An 18,094-nucleotide genomic window follows, 5' to 3' on the forward strand; every position below is an offset into this window, starting at 1 on the left:
AAGCACAAAACTATCTCACCAAGGTCTGGTAACCAAACCTGTGCATGTTCCACATCTCCAAGTAGATGGCTGGCTTGTGAACAAGGCAGATAAGGAGGGAGAACAGGGTTCAGGGTGCCCAGGGGGCTGCACCAGCCCCCTGCAATGGGAGAAACCTCCCAGTAATGCTATGCCTCAAATCAGGGCTTCTCTGCCACCAGCACCAAGTGGGTGGGAGAAGCACCATTTCATGTTAATGGAATGGGTGTTTGCCAGGTCTCCTAACTATCCCTGGATGTCTGACAGTGAGTTACCTGTCCTGGCTGATGGCAGCTTCATAGGGCTTTTGTCTGCCCAACTGAGTGCTCCTACTGTGGAAAGGAGCTGGAAGTGAATCAACGTTGATCCGTGTTTTAAAGCTTCCATGGTCTTTAGATAGCTTACATCACACTCAGTCTATTAGTTCACCAGTGTTAAACCTATTAGCTCATCAGTGTTATGAAAGGCAAGAATTGGCTCAGCAGGAAAATACCATCTTATCCTCTGCCCTATGCAGTAATCTGCTTTCTCGGTCTGCTCCTCAGTTTCATGGCATTTCTGGAGCTCACAGGCAGGGAATGGGCAACAGGAGCTGCTGCTGGGGTTCCCAGTTGGGAGCTGTTGGCTCGGATGCCTTTGTGTTTGCATGGGACTGGCTGCATCCTGTTTGTTCAATGGAGAAGGAAAGTCTGCTTGTGACAGAGCCAAGGGCACTGGACCAGCTGCTGCTGTGCAGAGAAAGAAAAGGGGGACATTTGCTGCTTTCATCCTTTCCCCTACTTTCACTAACAAGGGGGACATTTGCTGTTTTCATCCTTTCCCCTACTTTCACTAACATGGTGGGAGGTACCTCTGTGCAGGATGAGAAGAGGGCTTATCTCCCTCAGCCTGCACTGCACCAAGGAGCCCTTTGCATACTTGCACAGATGGTTCAGAAAGCTCTAGCTTTGAGCATCCAAGTGAGTATTTTTTTCCCGCAGAAGAATCTGAAGCTATATCTGGTGCTTCTCCAGTCAGTAAAATTAGGAACTCAGGAGCATGCAAAGCATTGGAGGTCAATCATCTTCCCCCACTGGCTCTGTAAATCACCCCTGGGTGCTGACAGGAAGGCTGCAAGGCAAGAGAAAGGGGGCTGCCTTGGTAAGGACAGATAGCCAGGCTTCCTCTCTCTACACACACTTCCTTTTCTAAACTGAGCAGTCTCAGTCAACATCAAAAAATATACAACGTTCTCATTGATCTTTTTTTGTGTTATTATTAGAACAATTATTTTTACATCAAATAAGCAGAGTTCAGCCTCCCTAACTGTGGCCTAACCATGGAAATCACAGAAACTGAGGAATAAAAATTGACATAACAACAGAGCATGAAAATTATTTTAAATGCAGTCAGACAATTTCAGAGTTACAGTTCAGAGATTCAAACTCTATATTTACAGAGCTTGCACCAAGGGAGATTTGACTATCTTCAGGAAAAGTCATACATCCTACTGTTAAAAAAATATTGGTAAGGTGGGAATCAAAGGGGGAAGTAAAAAGACAAGGCAAAACAGTTGTATAGTGAAGAGATAACATTTCTCTTTGCCTTTTTAACTACTAATGAGATTCACCCTCATATTGCCTTAAAGCTAAATTAGTCCAGCACTGCAGAGAAGTTGGTGGTTATCCTTTCATGATGACACCATCGTGGATTGTACCATGTCCTTGTTTTGGTCTATCATGTCAAAGCTTATCTGATGGTCCATGAGCCAGGAAAGAGCCAGGGAGAACATTTTTTACTGGAGCAAGGTTCCATTTCATCTCAGCAGCTTTCACTTCTTCACTGGCTCCTAGTGGTAATACTAAGAAATAAATTCCATATCTCTTCTTTGTCCCACACCTGCAACTTCAGCATAGAGTTTCCACAACTAGAGTATAAGTGATCTTGTGGTTTTGCTTTTGCTTTTGAGGAAAATCCTATTTTATTGACATCTAGGGTTGCCCACAAGCAGAGGGAAAGAGTCAAGTCCATGAAAACTTGGGAAATAGGTTTTGGAGCAGAGTTGGAAAAATTCCCTTCTGCAAGGAACAGGTTATAACTTGCCACTGCAAGGCTGTCACATTTCTGGTGTTTAGAGAGTGGGGGAACCAGTATCTTAATATTCCCTTATTTTTCAGAAGAGTAACTGGTAAAGCAACAAAGATCATTCATGCATACACATGAAACACAGAATGTGTTTTCCATGGACCACTTGCTCCACTGGTTTGCAGTCTGGGTGGGGTAGAAAATTGAAACTTTCTCAGCTACCAAAAGTTCCCTCATGTCTGTGTGGCCTTGCTGGGCACTGGACATGCTCCATATTGTAGTATTATCTGCCATTACAAAACATTCTGAGGAGAACAAGGCTGCTGAGTGAAATGTAACGTTTTTTATTAGATTGCCAGGAGGGGGAGTTTATTAGGACTGGCTGGCAAAAATCCTCTCTGTGTTAGGCTTCTGCTAATAAACTTTGCATGATTTCTGCTTGATGAGCATGAAGCAAGGAAAAAAGAGGGATTCTTTTTGTTGCAGTTATTTGCAGTCTGATTTTTCACGCCAAAAGATAGTCTGAATGATCTTAATTATAAATATACAACAGAACCAAAGTGAAGCACAAGTCACGCAGGATCCAGTAATTGTTTTCAATGGATCAGCTTCTCACACAGTATCCTTCAGTTGAGGCTTTCAGATTACTTAGCTAGGTTGAAAACAAAATGTTCTTTCACAATGTATTTTTGGTTTGAAAGGGGATTGGTAGCTTTTTTCTGTCTGCTTGAAGCCTGCTGAGCTGCATGTACTGTACTCTCTCAAAGCTTGGTTCTTTGCAACTCTGAGAATAAAATACTGCACTTGCTCCCATTGACTGACTAAAATAAAATAATCTATGATGCCTGAGCAAGTCTAAATGAAATAATAATATCCTTATTAGTGAAAACCAGATTGTTGATACGATAATTGAGCAGATTTATTGTCATCTCCTTGGACTAGTCTGCTGAAACAGCTTGATGTTTTATTTAATCTCATATCAGAGGAATTGCAGGCTTGTAATCCATCATTAAACAACATTTAGAATGATGGATGAAAATGTCAGCTTTCCCAACATAATCAATCCATATCTCATTAAAACATATTATTTATGTTTCTTATAATGGAACTGCAGGGGTTTCCCAAGGAAATAGAGACATCAGCTGTTGTTGAAAGATGAGATGAGCTATACTGTAATTTATGAATTAATAAATGCATATAAAAATACTTATCCACTCTATCAATTGTCTTTTACCATTTTAGAAATAAATTGAGTGCCTTGGCTTTTTCCTCTTTCTGTGTATGGCAGCATTTTGTTACGTTTATTTTGTTAGTGATAATTCAGTGAGGAAAATATTAAAAAGCATGTAGGAGAGACCATTTTGCAAATTATTTCCCAGACATGGTGTAGAGAAAAGCCCTTGAATGCAAATTAGTAAGAAAGACTTTACTGTTCTGTTGCTGTTTGCTAAGGTCAGCTTTTGTCTCCGTCAGTCCCCATGCAGACAAAGCAATTCATTTCTATAATTACAATAGAGCTCCATTTTAAGGATACTTTCTACTGTGTTCTGGCTCAAAAATGAATGAAACTTTGATTTATGTGGTTATGGTGCTGTTGTAGTCATTGTCACAATGGCAGCTGTTGCCTCACTTTACATTTGAGGATCACTTTATGCTTCAACTCCTAAACATCAAGAAAAGAAAATGAGTAGTAAATGTCTGCCTTGTGTACAACAGACCAACTCATATTTCAGATGAAAATGAAGACAAAATGTAGGTTTGATTTGCCTGTGGAACTACCATTATCTGCATCAGTGGCAGAAGGGAGTTGGCCACAGGAAACAGCTCCTATCTGTTCAGCAGCCAATGCAAAAGAAAAAGAAAAATTTTGCATTTTTGTCCTAGTGTCTTTATCAGGTCATCCTCATTGCACCAGACCAGTGACAAATGTATGTGTTGGTCAACTAGAGGTGCTTTGAATTCCTGATCCTATATGGGCTCTGGGCACAATGCACTTCCAAAATTTGTTTCTGAGTTAATTTTACCAAAGGCAATGCTGGCTGTGAAGGGAGAACAGTCTCTACAAACTGTTAGCTTTCCAGATAACAGCCTGTGTGTATGGAAAACCAGGTATAAGACATAAAGATCTTATATTTTTCTCCACCTTAGACCTGCAGAGCAGAGATATTTTTCTTCTTTTCAATTTTCTTTGATTCATGTAACTTCACCTTAGTGTGTGTGACGGGGGATCTGTATACACAAGACAGCAATTTTGGCTTGGTTGGTGCATGGATCGTGGAAGAAAAGGTTTTCAGAGCACAGCACAGATTTTAAAAATGTTATGACTTGTATATCCTAAAGAGGGGGAAAAAAACACTCACTTCTTCATGCAATGATGACATAAATTACATTATCAAATCCCCTAGCCCAATCATAAAAACAATCATAATATTTTCACGCTTACTCAGAAATCTATCAGTGAGCTACTACAAAACTGGTTATGCAGATTATGTGTCTTCTGAAATTACAATGATACTGTCTTCAGATTAAATAAAGGTACTCTTTATTTATGGCAGCTGGAAGAGTAACTGGAAGGCAGAAAAGATGTGCAAATTTCAGCAGTGATGTCCAGAGCAGAAACATGAATATATTATAAAAAAAATGGCAGAAGGGAGAAAACATATTTGGTTTCTGTCAATAAACCAGAGAATGCACATATATGTCTGATTTAGTGCCTATCTCTGAAGGGCACACATACATCAGAAAATATCTGAAAGTCATATTTGGGGAATTTTTCTTATTCATTCTTCTCAGGCAAGGGAAAAGAGAATTGTGTTCTATATTATGTTCTCTCCCACCACAGTTTTCTAGGGAAAAAGAAGAGTTTAATCCCTAAGGAATTATTCAATCAGCTTTATGGTAACGATGAGACTGATGGTGCCCTTGAGAACCTGTATGAGATGGCTGTAAAAATAGAAGATGAGGCCATCTTGCATAGCCAGCCCTTTTCAGTAAGAAATAGATTCTCTTTTATCAGATAAGAAATGTATCAGCAACAGGAGACACACAGTCTACCTTTTCTAGTCATGAGAATACTTTTTCACAAACACTGAGATTTTTGAAAAGACATGTTTATCTTTTCTCCAAGCTTAATTTTGACAATGTTGTAAAGACTTCTAAGCGACCTGAGGATTCAGTAAAGTTGTTCCTGTTCTTTAGCAGTATTGTGCTTTGCCAGCAAGTGAGTAATTTTCAATAAATATGCCATTCAACTTCAAAAAAACATGGACTAATGTTAGTCTGATCCTTTTAGTTGAATTTTGTTTATTTTTCTGAGGCCAAGAGAAACAAAAAAGCACCAGCAGTGTGTGGGTTTTGGAAAGAAAAATCTGGGCAGCACTGATAACATTCAGGCAATCAGTGAAGCCAAAATTCATTCTGTTCCAAAGAGAGGCAAGGTTTTAAATAAGTACAAATTGAAAGCATATGACCATCAAAAACTATGTAAGGAATGAAAAGTGTGGAGAATCCACAGGTATCAATGTCCCTTTTAACATGTTAATATTTCACTTTTAGTGAAGAAAGTGATGTATTTAACCACAATGCATTCTTCAGAAAAGTTGGCACAAAGAAAGAGAAGTTTTTGTGTTTATTGTTATTAAACTAGGTATAAGCTCCAAGCAGAGCTACCAGATAGGCGTGGGTTTTTTTGGTTGTTGGGGTTCTTTTTATTGCTGGTTTGTTTTCTTTTTTAATAGTCCTAAAGGGATTAAATGTCAGAACTTAAAACAGGCCACTGAATAAGAGCAAAGAGGAAGTGGGACAGTGGATCCAAGGAGCAGAGAGATAGAAAGTCATTTGGGGTGAGAGTTCTGTCAGATGCAATTAGATAATGTCTTATTCCTCTGTGGGCTGTTATTTTGTGATAAATACTTCAGGGTATTGCTATTTTTCATAATTTATTATATGGCTTATAACTAAAGCCAGGTTACTACTTTAAAATTAGACTGTAGAAATAAAGGCATGGCCACCTTCTTTAATAGCAACAAGTGATGTTTTAATTAACTTTAGAAAGAGTGGATGGTAAAAGAAGGAAGAATTGGATGGTGAGCTTTGAGACTACTTAAGAACTGCCCCAAACCTGTTCAGGGCACAGCTATGATACAGGTGAGTATCGTTCTAAGGCACAGTTAATGTGGTAAAAAGCTTTCATTAATATTTTAGATGTGGTTGGAGAAATTAGGTGTCTTGCACTAAATATTTGTGCTAAAGTATTTTGTGCAGTAAGAGAAAGAAACAATATAACTCTAACTTTGACACTAATATTCATTACATGTATTATCTGTATGAGCCCACAATATTTCAGATCCAGTGTCTTTTTTATAGTGAGTGTCTTTTCTGTAGTCAATTTTACAAATAAGCATTAAATAAAAATGTGTTAGCTGTATGAATCCATGATACTTCAGATACAATGTCTTTTTTATGGATTTTTTTTTGTATATAAAGAGTGTCTTTCAAATAATTGATTTTCACAAATAAGCATCTTAAGTAAAAATACTAAAATATAAATATGTACTATTCTGTATTATTTCTATAAATCAGTTTCTGACTTATTTTGCTAGGAAGAAACCATCCCTTTTTGCACTTAGTGGGTATGTAGTCTGCAATATTAAATGAAAGCACCAGTATGCATTATTTTATGATGGAAGCTATCAATAATCTGTACCTAATATATTGTATTGAATGAAAGACTACATAAATCAGTTATACAAAGGATCGTACAATGCTTTTAGTGAATTTCCAGAGAGTCAGAAAACCTATAAATCAATGAATTTTTTAATCAATTCAATGACAGTGGGTTTAATTAATTCAATTTGCCTGAATAAAATTAATGATGCATTTTTAATATTTGGATTTTAAACAAATATTCAGAATGACATCTTTTATGTTTATAATGTTAAAAGATAACAGTTAGTTAGTTAGTTAGTTAGTTAGTTAGTTAGTTAGTTAGTTAGTTAGTTAGTTAGTTAGTGGATACTGTGCATCCACAATGTGCCAAGGTAGTTTGATTCAAACCTGAAGTCTCTGGAGTTGAATTGTGAGAGTGAGAGAAGATTAAGACGCCAGAGTGCACTGAAGAAGGATTTCCACAGAATATCTGGGTAGACTTTTCAGGTCATTTCCAGTGACAATTTGAGGATTACAATTTTAACTTGTGATGGGAGACTTTGGCTGGATGCCATGCACCCACCATACTGCTCTATCACTCCTGTTCTCAGCAGGACAAGGGGTGGGGGGAGAAAATAAGAGAGAAGAAAGCTTGTGGGATAACATAAAGGCAATTTAATAAAGGTCATACAGAAGCAAAGGAAAACAAGAGATTTACTGTCTACTTCTCATCATCAGGTTATGCCTACCTCCTTCCCAGAGAGCAGGGCTTTAGCACTCATAGTGATTGTTCTGGAAAACAAAGGTAATAACAAATGCCCCTCTCTTCTCCCCACCCTTACCCTTTGTTTTATTTGCAAACTGTATTAATTTGGTATGGAATATCCTTTTGGTCAGTTTGGGTCTGTCCCCAGCCACTGGTGAGTGGGGAATGTTGAGGGACAGTGCTGATGCTGTGCCAGCCCTGCTCAGCAGGACCCAAAGCACAGGTGAGTTATCAACACCTTGCAGAGCAGAACTCTGTGGGTCTGCTGTGGGAAATGAGCTCCAGCTCAGCAGAGCCAGCACATTCACAAATCCAGTGCTCTTCAGCTCAGAGCAGCCATTTGGAAATGGAGAGCAATTCTGTGGTGGGATCATTGGGAAAGAGCCTCTAGACATGCAGAGATGCTCTAGTTTATGCTCCATCGAAGGACACAAATCCCTGGCTGGAGTATTTCAAGTGAAAGGATCCAATAGCTTTGAACAAACTTCCAGCTGGGTACAGCTGTCAGTAATTATTAACCTCACTGCAGATATGAAACACCACGGAATCAGTAACCCATATTTCTGTCTCAGAGAGGTAGAAGTTGTTCTAACTCTAGAATGAATTGCTATGGTCTTATCTTCTCCTGTACTGATTTGTTCTGTTCCTCTTGATAAAATAGAACATACAGTGCAAGAGGGCAGAACACAGTATCATTTCTGTCTGGAATAGTAGTTTCAAATCCCATGTAAGTGCTTTAATACTATACTGTTCAGGTGAAAATTGCAAAAAATATTTATGCTAGTTTGGCACAATTTTTTAAGGTTAGCACCTGGTTTATGGTGTTGATGTCAAAAAATTAAAGGCAGTTTAGTCTATGGATTTCAAGGAAGGCAGTTCAAAAATATGGGAGAATAACATGCTTCATCTGAGCCTCACTGAAAAGAAAAGCTATTTTAGTACTTAAACCAGCTATCCATGAGCTTCACAGAATATAAAAACATTTGACAGCAAACATGATATTTCTTCACATATGTCTCCAAGCAAAACTTTAAACTGAAAACCAAGGAAATGCTTCTAATGCAAGGGTAGTGGGATCTGCCTTTTGATTTTATGAAAACCAAAAACAAGTGATGGCACATGTTGTGGGACTGATACAGAGAAATCCTCATTCTGATAAAGGCAGTAGTTTCCTAGCTCCAGACTCACAGTCATTAAGCAGGTGGTTTTCCTTGCATGTGTGTTTTGCTAAGATGGAAGCATAATAAGAGTTTTTAATTTGACTTGGCTTGATAGAATCTTTATGCTCATTACAAAGAATTGAAGAAAAGCCAATTTGAGAGAAAAAGAATTTTTACATCACTTACCAACATATTTATATTAGACACAGTGTAAACAGATAAACTGAAAGTATTCAATACATTTTTTGTTGTACTGCCTACAAGAAAACATCATTGAAACAGCGCTGAATTTTTAAAATGAGATGTTGTCTAGTCACTGCCATGTGTGGAAGGTCATCAGTGTTGTCTGCTCCTTGGTATACACCTTGGAGATATCACAAAAGCTGAAAACCTTAGAGATTTGAGGTGCTTCCACTTGAAACTCTAGCCAGCTGATGACTGATTACTGGTTATTTGAATAGTGAGAACAGCATAGTTACAAACTTAATAAATATTTATGACTAAAAATGATGATTTAACAATGGTTAGTTTAACATTCAGCTAGTGATAAACATGTGCCACATGTGCTTCATTATCAAAATTGCTAGGAAAGATACTTTTCATGAAATAAAAATTATCATTTTTATTATAATAGTAATTCCATGCTATATTCACAGTATCTCAGATATTTTTGTTTGTTTGTATTATTTTGCACTGAATAAAACAATTCCATCTGTTCATGTTGTGTTTCCTAGGAACTAATTCTCGACCATTTGTCAGCTGGTTGCTGTTTTTTTTAGAGAATGATGATTTTTTTGTCATAACTCCAGTAAAAGTTAATGGGTTCTGACTTCCTGGATCAGCTTGTAGGTCTCTGTGCACTGTCTCTGCTTTAACACATGATGAGCATGCAGACCCTCCTGCCTCCAACACTCTTTAAGAAGCTTTTGCAGTAATGATTTTTGGGAACCCATGGAGTCCGACATTGCAGGTTTAAAGAGGGAACTGCACACACCTCTCGAGGGCTCTGTGTGAATCCTCTGTTACTGGTCCAGAGCTAAAGCACACGGCTTCTCCTTCTGAAAACATCCTGGATGTTAGCACCACAGCAGGTACAAACCTGATAGGACATAACAGAAGCCTTGCTACTGGCATAGACCTAGAAGGAATTTAACCCAGGGTATCCTTCTAATATCCAAGCATTTGCAGGAAGAGGATACTGGGTAAGAACTGTGCTACTCTCTTTCGCAGTAATGTGAAATCAATCCTTTTGTTCTCAGCCATAATCTTGAACGTAAGAAAGTCTAATGGGAACACTGTATATACCCTCAGTCCTCCAGAAACTCAAAGTACTGCTTTTCTGTTCTTGCCTTTCAGAACCTGCTTGATAGTTACCAGATGCAAAAACACTGGTAGCACAGACTTGCTGAGTTATATGGTATTCAGAAAAAAAACTTGTAATTGTAGCAGTTTAAAAGCTTTGACTGTTACTATAAGCACCACTTCTGGATTAAATATGGTACCACTTTTTCCAAATAAATATTTTCAGCAGGCCCTGCAGTTAAGTGCATCATTATGATTAATTTATGCAGAATGAAGCAGCCTTTTAATTGGTAATGATTAGCGAACTTTCTAAATCTGTAAAACTTCAGTAGGCCTAAGCTTTCAATATATAGCACTGTCTATTTTTACACCACAGCTTCCATTTAACAGGACAGGAAACATCTCATCCTGAAACTGCTGATGCTGCAAGCTCCAAAATAAAAACATAAAAAAAATAGGCTTTTACTTCACCTACAGTGCAGCAGGAGTGTCAGCCCATATTTAGTTTTTATCTGACCAGAAAGCAAAACCTATGAATTTTTATTACAGCATTATCTAGAAATAAACAAAAATCCTCTTGCTACAGTCTTGACCCTTGAGATCAGAGATTAAACAGAGAAGAAATGAGGGCGAGTAGAAGTAAGTTTAACTTTACCTTTTTTGTTTTCTACCAATTAATTATGACCACTGCCTGTTCTGTACTTAAATTTGATTAAACACTTCTTGTGTAAGGTCCTCATTAATTTGACCAGTTTCTCAGCCCAAATTTTAGAAATTTGGAAGGTAAATACATAATTATTTAATGCATAATACCAATATATGGCACCACTATGTACTCAGCTGGATCTCTTGTCTAGGCCAAGTGTAAATGCACTGTAATGCTCAGGGGAAACTGGTGTGACACCAGTGTAAAAGGCAGGAGAATTAGAGCTTTTTGGTAAAGTGCTTTCATATTCTCACCACAGCCTTGTCTCTTCATACCTGTTCTGCATCATCTCTTTCTGAGCACCCTTTGTCAGCTTGGAAGGAAAGCTGTCACCTGAAGTTTACATGCATATTGAGAGAGCAAAATAACACCCTTCTAAAATGCTGTGAGACTTCAAAGCCATGTATACCTGTGCTGTGTTTTGTGAGCTACAGCACCTTTACATGTTATGACAGGATCAGCTGAACTCAAAAACTGTTTTCTTACCAACTGCTCAGAACCAATTGGTGCTGTTGCAGCTGCTTTACAGATTTCTCATGGCAGCAGGGAAGCTGCACGGGGAGGTCAGTGCCACAGCACTTGTCCACAAGGCAATTGTCAAAATGTCTGAAGTACCTGTTCCTGTCCCTAAAGAAGATTATTCTTGATTTAATACAACTTCACTTTCACACACAATGTAAACCTCATAATTATCTATAAATGTAGTTCACTGTGCCCAATATATATATACAATTTCCTTCTTTTTTAGGCTGTGAGACAAGAACAAACTTATGTCCCATACAAAACCCCATTCCATGTCCATCCAAGTCCATTTAGGAGAAGATACTGTGGGTACTAATTCAGCTCTGTATTGTTCCTAGACCTTGTAATACAAACAAACACAAAGTCAGAAAAATGAACACACATCTAAGTTACTTCTATGCTTTTTGGCCTTTAGTGCCTAGGATAAGAAAAAGCCATGAACGTGTGAGATGCTTCATAAGCTGATTGACTACATCTGGAGCATAAATGTCTCCAGAATAGCTGCTTAAAAAACCATATTGCTGAATTGGGATTTGCACATGACATACTATAATTACAAGGGGAAGCTGCTTGGGGAAAAAACAGACTGTAGAAGTAGCAAGATATAACGACAATGTTTCCATTTAACTTTGTTTAGTGCAAAAGACACAAAATGACAACAACATTCAAACTCTCTTTGTGCAGATGGCCCAATCAAGGGTACTTTATCTCTCACAGGTTAACTCCTTTAGTCTGTTTTGGAAAGATGCTACATGGAAACACTTATGTTTGTCTTTCTCTAACAATGTTTTTTCTCACAAGGTCAGATTTACCAGCAGGACACCAATATCCACAAAAGTGCATTAACGAGGCAAACATGGATTTGGTGTCATTGAGTTCCTCCCCTGGTGTTTCAAATGGCAATTTCATGTGGGTGAAGTGAATACCATGTGAAGTGACAATTACATCGTGAATTGCTGTATTCTGAAGTGGAAATGAGGCAGACCTTATGCTGTCTATCTGTGACATAACTCTTACTTGTGCAGGTGCAAAAGGAGCTATTTGATCAAAGTGGTCCTGCTGTGTAAGATACATGCAAGTAAAAGGAGAGAAGAGAGGATTTCATTTTTACCACTTATCAAGCATTAATAGAAAGTCTACTTGATTAGAAGTGGGACTGTTTCATTAAACATGATCACTACAGTTTATAGGGTTTTTCAGTTCCTTTCTTCAGGGTGATTTCTCTGACTGCTCCATGAGTTACCTTCTTCCCAGTCATTTCTCTTGCCCAACCTTGACCCACAGATAGTCTTTGGCATTTCCTGATATTGTAGCTTGTGGTAGCAGAAACTGCAGAACAAAGTCTTCCCTGTGGCCTCAAGCCAAAGTGTTAGTTGTTGGTTAATGTTTAGAATGGAATGCTGACAGCCATGGGTGAAAGAAACCTGACATTTTGCATTTCTGTAAGCCTGAAATTGGAACAAAAAAATGCACTGAAAAATCCACATCCTAGCCAAAATTTTTTGATTCTTCAAAGAATCAAATGCCTTTGCAAGATTGCAGTAAAATTTCATCCAAATATTCTTTTCTCATATCACATCCATTCTCAGTTGTTTAAATAAGGAAATCATGCTTTGTAGGGGAAAAAAACCCCCACAAACTAATAATAAGCTCAGATTCTTAGGCAAGGCAGGGAGTCAACATTTGCCATGGATGCAGTCATCCATTGAAGTAGATAGTCATAAAAGGAAAAATTAAGGGCAAGCTTTGACCTGTAATTAAAACAGCTTTTCTTCTAGCAAGCCAATAAAGTGAAATATATAGTCAGTTATTGTCAAAGTACACCCTTCACTCTGCTTAACACATTGCATAATTTCTCAGGTTAGAAAAGACACCAGGCTCTGCTACACAACATTTTGATCATGCAAAAACTTTATTGTTGGTATAATGATGCAACTCAATACTTTCATTAAGCTTTTGGTGCCTGACTGTAGTTACCTCACTTTCCACATTGAAGTTTATGATCTGCTCCTCATTTCCCAGTCAAAAAATTATCATTACTTACATAGCTAGCATACAGGTGATTCCAGTTGTGGGCCTTTGTCATTAGAATGAGATCCATCACTGCTTTAACACACTGAAAATTATGATGATAAGAAAGGTGTGGTAAAGAATGAGTCTGCCTGGATGGAGTGGTGAACACCATTTCCCATTCTCAGCCAGGGTGGTGCTCCTGCATTTGGACTTGAAGGATCTGACCTACCCTGAGGCTGCTTTCTGGGCACAGGTGGTTTGAGAATACACAAAATTGCATCTGTCAGTGCTGCACAAGGCTGTAGGTCCTTTCTAAGAGAAAATGTTTGCTAGCTAAGAACGACAAGAAATTTTGTTGGAGGAGGACATCTAGTGATCTGATAGGTATTTACATGAGCTGTGCCCTTGCACAGCTGAGTCAGCCAGCTAACCAGCTACAGGATTTCTTGCACAATAGTGAAGAAGTGGGCAGGTATGCTTTGCTGTAAATCTTGGGCTTTTGCTGAGATGACACCCAAAACAACAGCAACCTTTTAACTGCCTGATTTTCAAATCAAGGCTCTTGAAATTAAATGTTGCATAGAAGTAGTGATTATGGCTACACTTCTCCTCTACAGCCATGCCATCTCCCAGCCTGTTTTGCTGACATTAATGACTACTTACACATTTCTAGCAGAATGGCCATTAAGATCCTGATATATTTACTCCTGAAGCTTCCCCTTGGACTACACATCTGGTCAGCGTAGCAGCATCTCTGAAAAACACTGACAGCTTCTTTATAAAGATTTAATTAAAAATTATTCTGAAAGCATGGTTTATTACATCCCAGAGTGATGAAAATCAGTTATTCAGCATTGTAACTGCAATGGGAGAATATCTCTGTAGTTCATGCTATTAGCCCCTGACAGATTGGATTTCTTCTTCCACATTTCAGCTTTGAAAAACCCTGCTAATAACATGCAGCTTTTTATGCTGTTTTTGTACCAAACTAGTAACTGCTGGGGTTTAATGTCTGTGTGTGTGTGTGTGTGTGTGTGTTGCAGGCAAACACCAACATGAGTGGTTTTCAAAGTCACAGGGAATATCCAGAAGGGTTAAGAAAATCTCTTCAAACCATGTTAAGAAATCACATCCTTGATTCAGGACTGAAACCCACCCATTCATATCAGAACATATCCTAAACACAGAATCAAATTTTTAAAGAATAGCTTATACTCATAAATCTATTACAGTATGAAAATTCTAAATCAGCTTTGAATTTGAGGGGGATCAGTCCTGCCCTACATAGTCTTAGACTTGTTATGCTGTATGATGCTTGTAGGTGGCATTCTTCCAGCTTCCTAATACAAATATTCCTCTGAATAACTGATTTTTCTGGGAAGGCAACAGCAAATGATAGATGATAGCACTAATACTGGTGTACAAGTCATATAACCATTTTATATAGAGAGACAATTATTTAATCTTCTTCTCATTTTGGCCAACATAGCCCATGGAAGCTGGCAGCAGAAAGAACTTTTTAAGGAACAATAATCCTGGGTGTCTTATCATAACTTTTTCTTAAACTCCTTTGGCTATTGAACAAGGAATTCAACTTTCCCTGCACATGGGCAATTTCTCTCACAGGCAAGGTTCCTTTGTCATGTAGAACATTTTCATTCCAAAGTTTGATAAACAAAGTCAGCATTGACCTTGCTGTGGTTATTATTCTGGTTTTTAATATTTTCAAAATGACTGATACTTTGTCTTCTTAAATAAAGAAAAATCCTTCTCAGAAGAAAAATATATAAAAATATATTGCTTCCTTCTATTTCTGGATTCTGAATATTACCGGGTGCCAAGCTCTGAACATAATAAAATTGAAGACCCATGAGGGTGACCTAAAGAATCCCAATGGTGAAGAATTGTGATATAGTGATTTAGCTAATTTTGTAGCAGCTGCTTGACCCTAGAAAAATGAGAAATGAGTTTTCTGTTGCTAAATTTAATGAATTCCTTTTCTGTCCTCTCATAAATTGCCAAACTTCATAAATGAAAACAAAGATGAGGTGCATGCAAATATAAAGGTTAATATGAAAATACATAATTTAAATGGAGAAATGCTGCATATTGCCATAGGAGGATTTTCTTGCATCAGATATTGCATAATTCTTCTAAATAAGGTATTTTAAAATTAGCAGATTGATGTAACACAACTTCTGTATCTTCAGAGCAATTTTCTATTATTTTCAAAACTGGCTACATATTCAAGAGCATAAATACAGCTGAGTGACTTCATTTCAGGGTAATTTTAAAGCCTCATTTACTTCTATTTTACTACAATCTGTAAGTTTGCAGTAGAACAAGGCAGCCACTTTTAGTTAGAATTAGATTTAAATACCTTTCTGAATCAGACCATGAAGTGCCTGACCATTTAGTAGGAACATGACTTACTCTTTTAGTTGTGTTTGCAGTTGTATTCAATTCAGTGTGGCTCAGCTTGATTTTGAAGGAAGCAATAGGTGTCATTTATTGGTTTATGCCACATATGAATAAATGTACCATCAATAAGCAGTGGTCAAATTGCTCTTGATGATCCCTCTAAAATGCTCATAATTACTATTTAATACACTTATGGTAATATTAAAACTAGAAATTTGCCAAATGGGGCAAGTTTCAATGTATCCCCAGCCTCTAGGCTAGGCTTTTACTAGTCAGACTGTTCTGGGTGTATACAGTGGCAGTCACTAGAGTCCCCCAGCACCTAATACTCCCATATTCCATAGAGCTCTTTCAACCCAGCAGATGTTCCAAGGAACCTTATGAGTTCATGCTCCTCGGGTTTCTGTGGTTGAGATCACTCTTGAGGTATTAGAAATAGGTGATAGGTATTAGAAATAGGTGATAGTTATTAGAAAGTCTTTTTTTCCCAGCCCCAGGACTGAAGAAGTAGTCAAGATTCATCTGTTCTGCTTTTCAGGGTTGTTTATTTTCTCTTATCTATAACATTTTTTCTCTGATCTGCAGGGATCTGTCCAGCAGCTCATGTTGTGGCACAATGCCTACCCTTGGGGTGGTGTTATCTTTTTATACTAAGAACTACGTGTACTTTATTTACAATAATTTTCCAATACCTATCACCTATGTTAGACAGTCTGTCTCTACTCTAAACCAACCCAAAAGTGCCAACATCACAGCAGAAGATGTAGGACAAGAAGAAGAAGAAGAAGAAGAAGAAGAAGAAGAAGAAGAAGAAGAAGAAGAAGAAGAAGAAGAAGGAGAGGACATGCCCAGATTCCTTCATCTTGCTTCTTGATCTCCAATTCTAAAATGCCAAAATTCTACTTTTTCACCCTGTGACAAATAAACTATTATTCTACTCAAACTCTTGTGGCTTGTAAATCTTCAAACAAAGTTGGTAATTTTTTCCATGGGCTAAAATCAAAGGCACAAGTGACTTTTTGACTCCGTGCCAAGGTCTCTGAGCCCCTTGCCAGGGTTTCAAGTCATCCAGGGCAGTCAGAGGAATGTCCTGGTTCCTGACACATGCTCAGGATGGGTTTCCCTGCGAGCCAAAAGCCTTTCTGGCACAAGACTCAAGTTGCATTTCCCAGCTCTTGTGATATCACTCTCGTGTTATCAGTCTATGTGATAACAACTTATACTTAACTTTCCAGGATATTTAAGTACTATTTATACATTTAGTAAAGGTAAGATTTCAACAGCTACAAAAATTATACGTAATTTTCTTTTATGGTCTTTGCAGGCGAGTGAAAGACAATGGATTTCTGTTGGATCGGCGGAAGAAATGCGGCACTCAATATGAGTGATCAGCAAGTCTCAAACTTTATTGATAGTTTACACATATTTTATATTGGTGTTAATGAAGCTTATACATATTGCAAAGCTGAGCTCATTATATCGGTCAACCACGCCTACTTCTATATTCTTATGGTTATTTTGTTACTACTTCTACATTTTTGTGGTTATTCTGCTGAAACTATCCTCATATTTTTGGCAAAACATTCTCTCATCTATCCAGTTGTTGCATCAAGGGTACAATGTCCTTGTCAGTGGTTGGACACTGACTGCTGAATCCTAGACTTGCCTCCTTCTAACTTAACCAACTGTATTATGTCTATGTGACCTTTCTCAGCCAGCCAACTGTCCACAAAGCTCTCCACAGATTTCTTCTCTACAAAACTCGAGGGATGCTGGAAGTCATGAAGTCATCAAGCAAGTCACACAAGTGAACGCAGTTGCACAGGTCAGGAAACGGAGATGTCCCAGTAAATCCTGCTTGAGTCAGTCACCAGTAACTTCACTGAAATGAGCAGGATACAAAAGGAGTGCAACCAGGATCTGCTAATAATAAAGAATGTGTTCTTGGGGTGAGAGGCCTCCTGGTACTCGCTGAGGAACTCTGCTGAAGAAAGAGCAGTGTGGCTTCGATGTCTTTGGAAGCCACAAAACTGAATTTAAATTGTTGAACCAATCTGGTAAACAATCTGTGCTCTAAACAAATCACACAAAATGTTTTCAAGAGGGCCTCTGCAATGGGCCTGGGAGCAGCCAGGGCAAGTTATTATTCAGGCTCCTCCTGCTGTTGTTGTTTCTCCATGCTCCTTTGTGGATGTGCACTGGAGCTTTTACCACCTTGTCTAATAGACAGTGCATTTATATTTTGATCATTTTTAGAGTGGCTTATGAATATGAACACTCATTAAAGTTTTTTCCCCCAGAAGTATCAAATTAGATGTTGTCAAAATTTCCTTCACTTAAAAAATATGCTACATTGAAGTTAAATTAAGGTTTATTTTGAATTTGTCAAAATTTACAAAAAACTTATTTAGGTAATATTTAGTTAAAATATTCCATATTTATTAAATAAATACCTTGCATTGAAGCTTAACAGAT

General features: G+C 38.0%; 1 long non-coding RNA gene across 4 annotated transcripts; it reads left to right on the forward strand.

Annotated features, from left to right (window-relative positions):
- Positions 1 to 3,793: 3,793 nt before the first annotated feature.
- Positions 3,794 to 17,921, forward strand: LOC129130165 (uncharacterized). 4 transcript variants are annotated; one of them, XR_013183552.1, is made up of 4 exons: positions 3,794 to 6,228; positions 7,468 to 7,534; positions 9,915 to 10,596; positions 12,211 to 17,921. It is a non-coding gene; the product is annotated as an uncharacterized LOC129130165 (long non-coding RNA). The 4 variants fall into 4 exon arrangements; XR_013183550.1 differs by having other exon boundaries at positions 9,915 to 9,983; positions 10,507 to 17,921; XR_013183549.1 differs by having other exon boundaries at positions 3,794 to 5,924; positions 6,133 to 6,228; positions 9,915 to 17,921.
- The last annotated feature ends 173 nt before the right edge of the window (positions 17,922 to 18,094 follow it).

Source organism: Agelaius phoeniceus, chromosome 1 (genome assembly GCF_051311805.1).
Source record: "Agelaius phoeniceus isolate bAgePho1 chromosome 1, bAgePho1.hap1, whole genome shotgun sequence".
Classification (NCBI taxonomy): Eukaryota; Metazoa; Chordata; class Aves; order Passeriformes; family Icteridae; genus Agelaius; species Agelaius phoeniceus.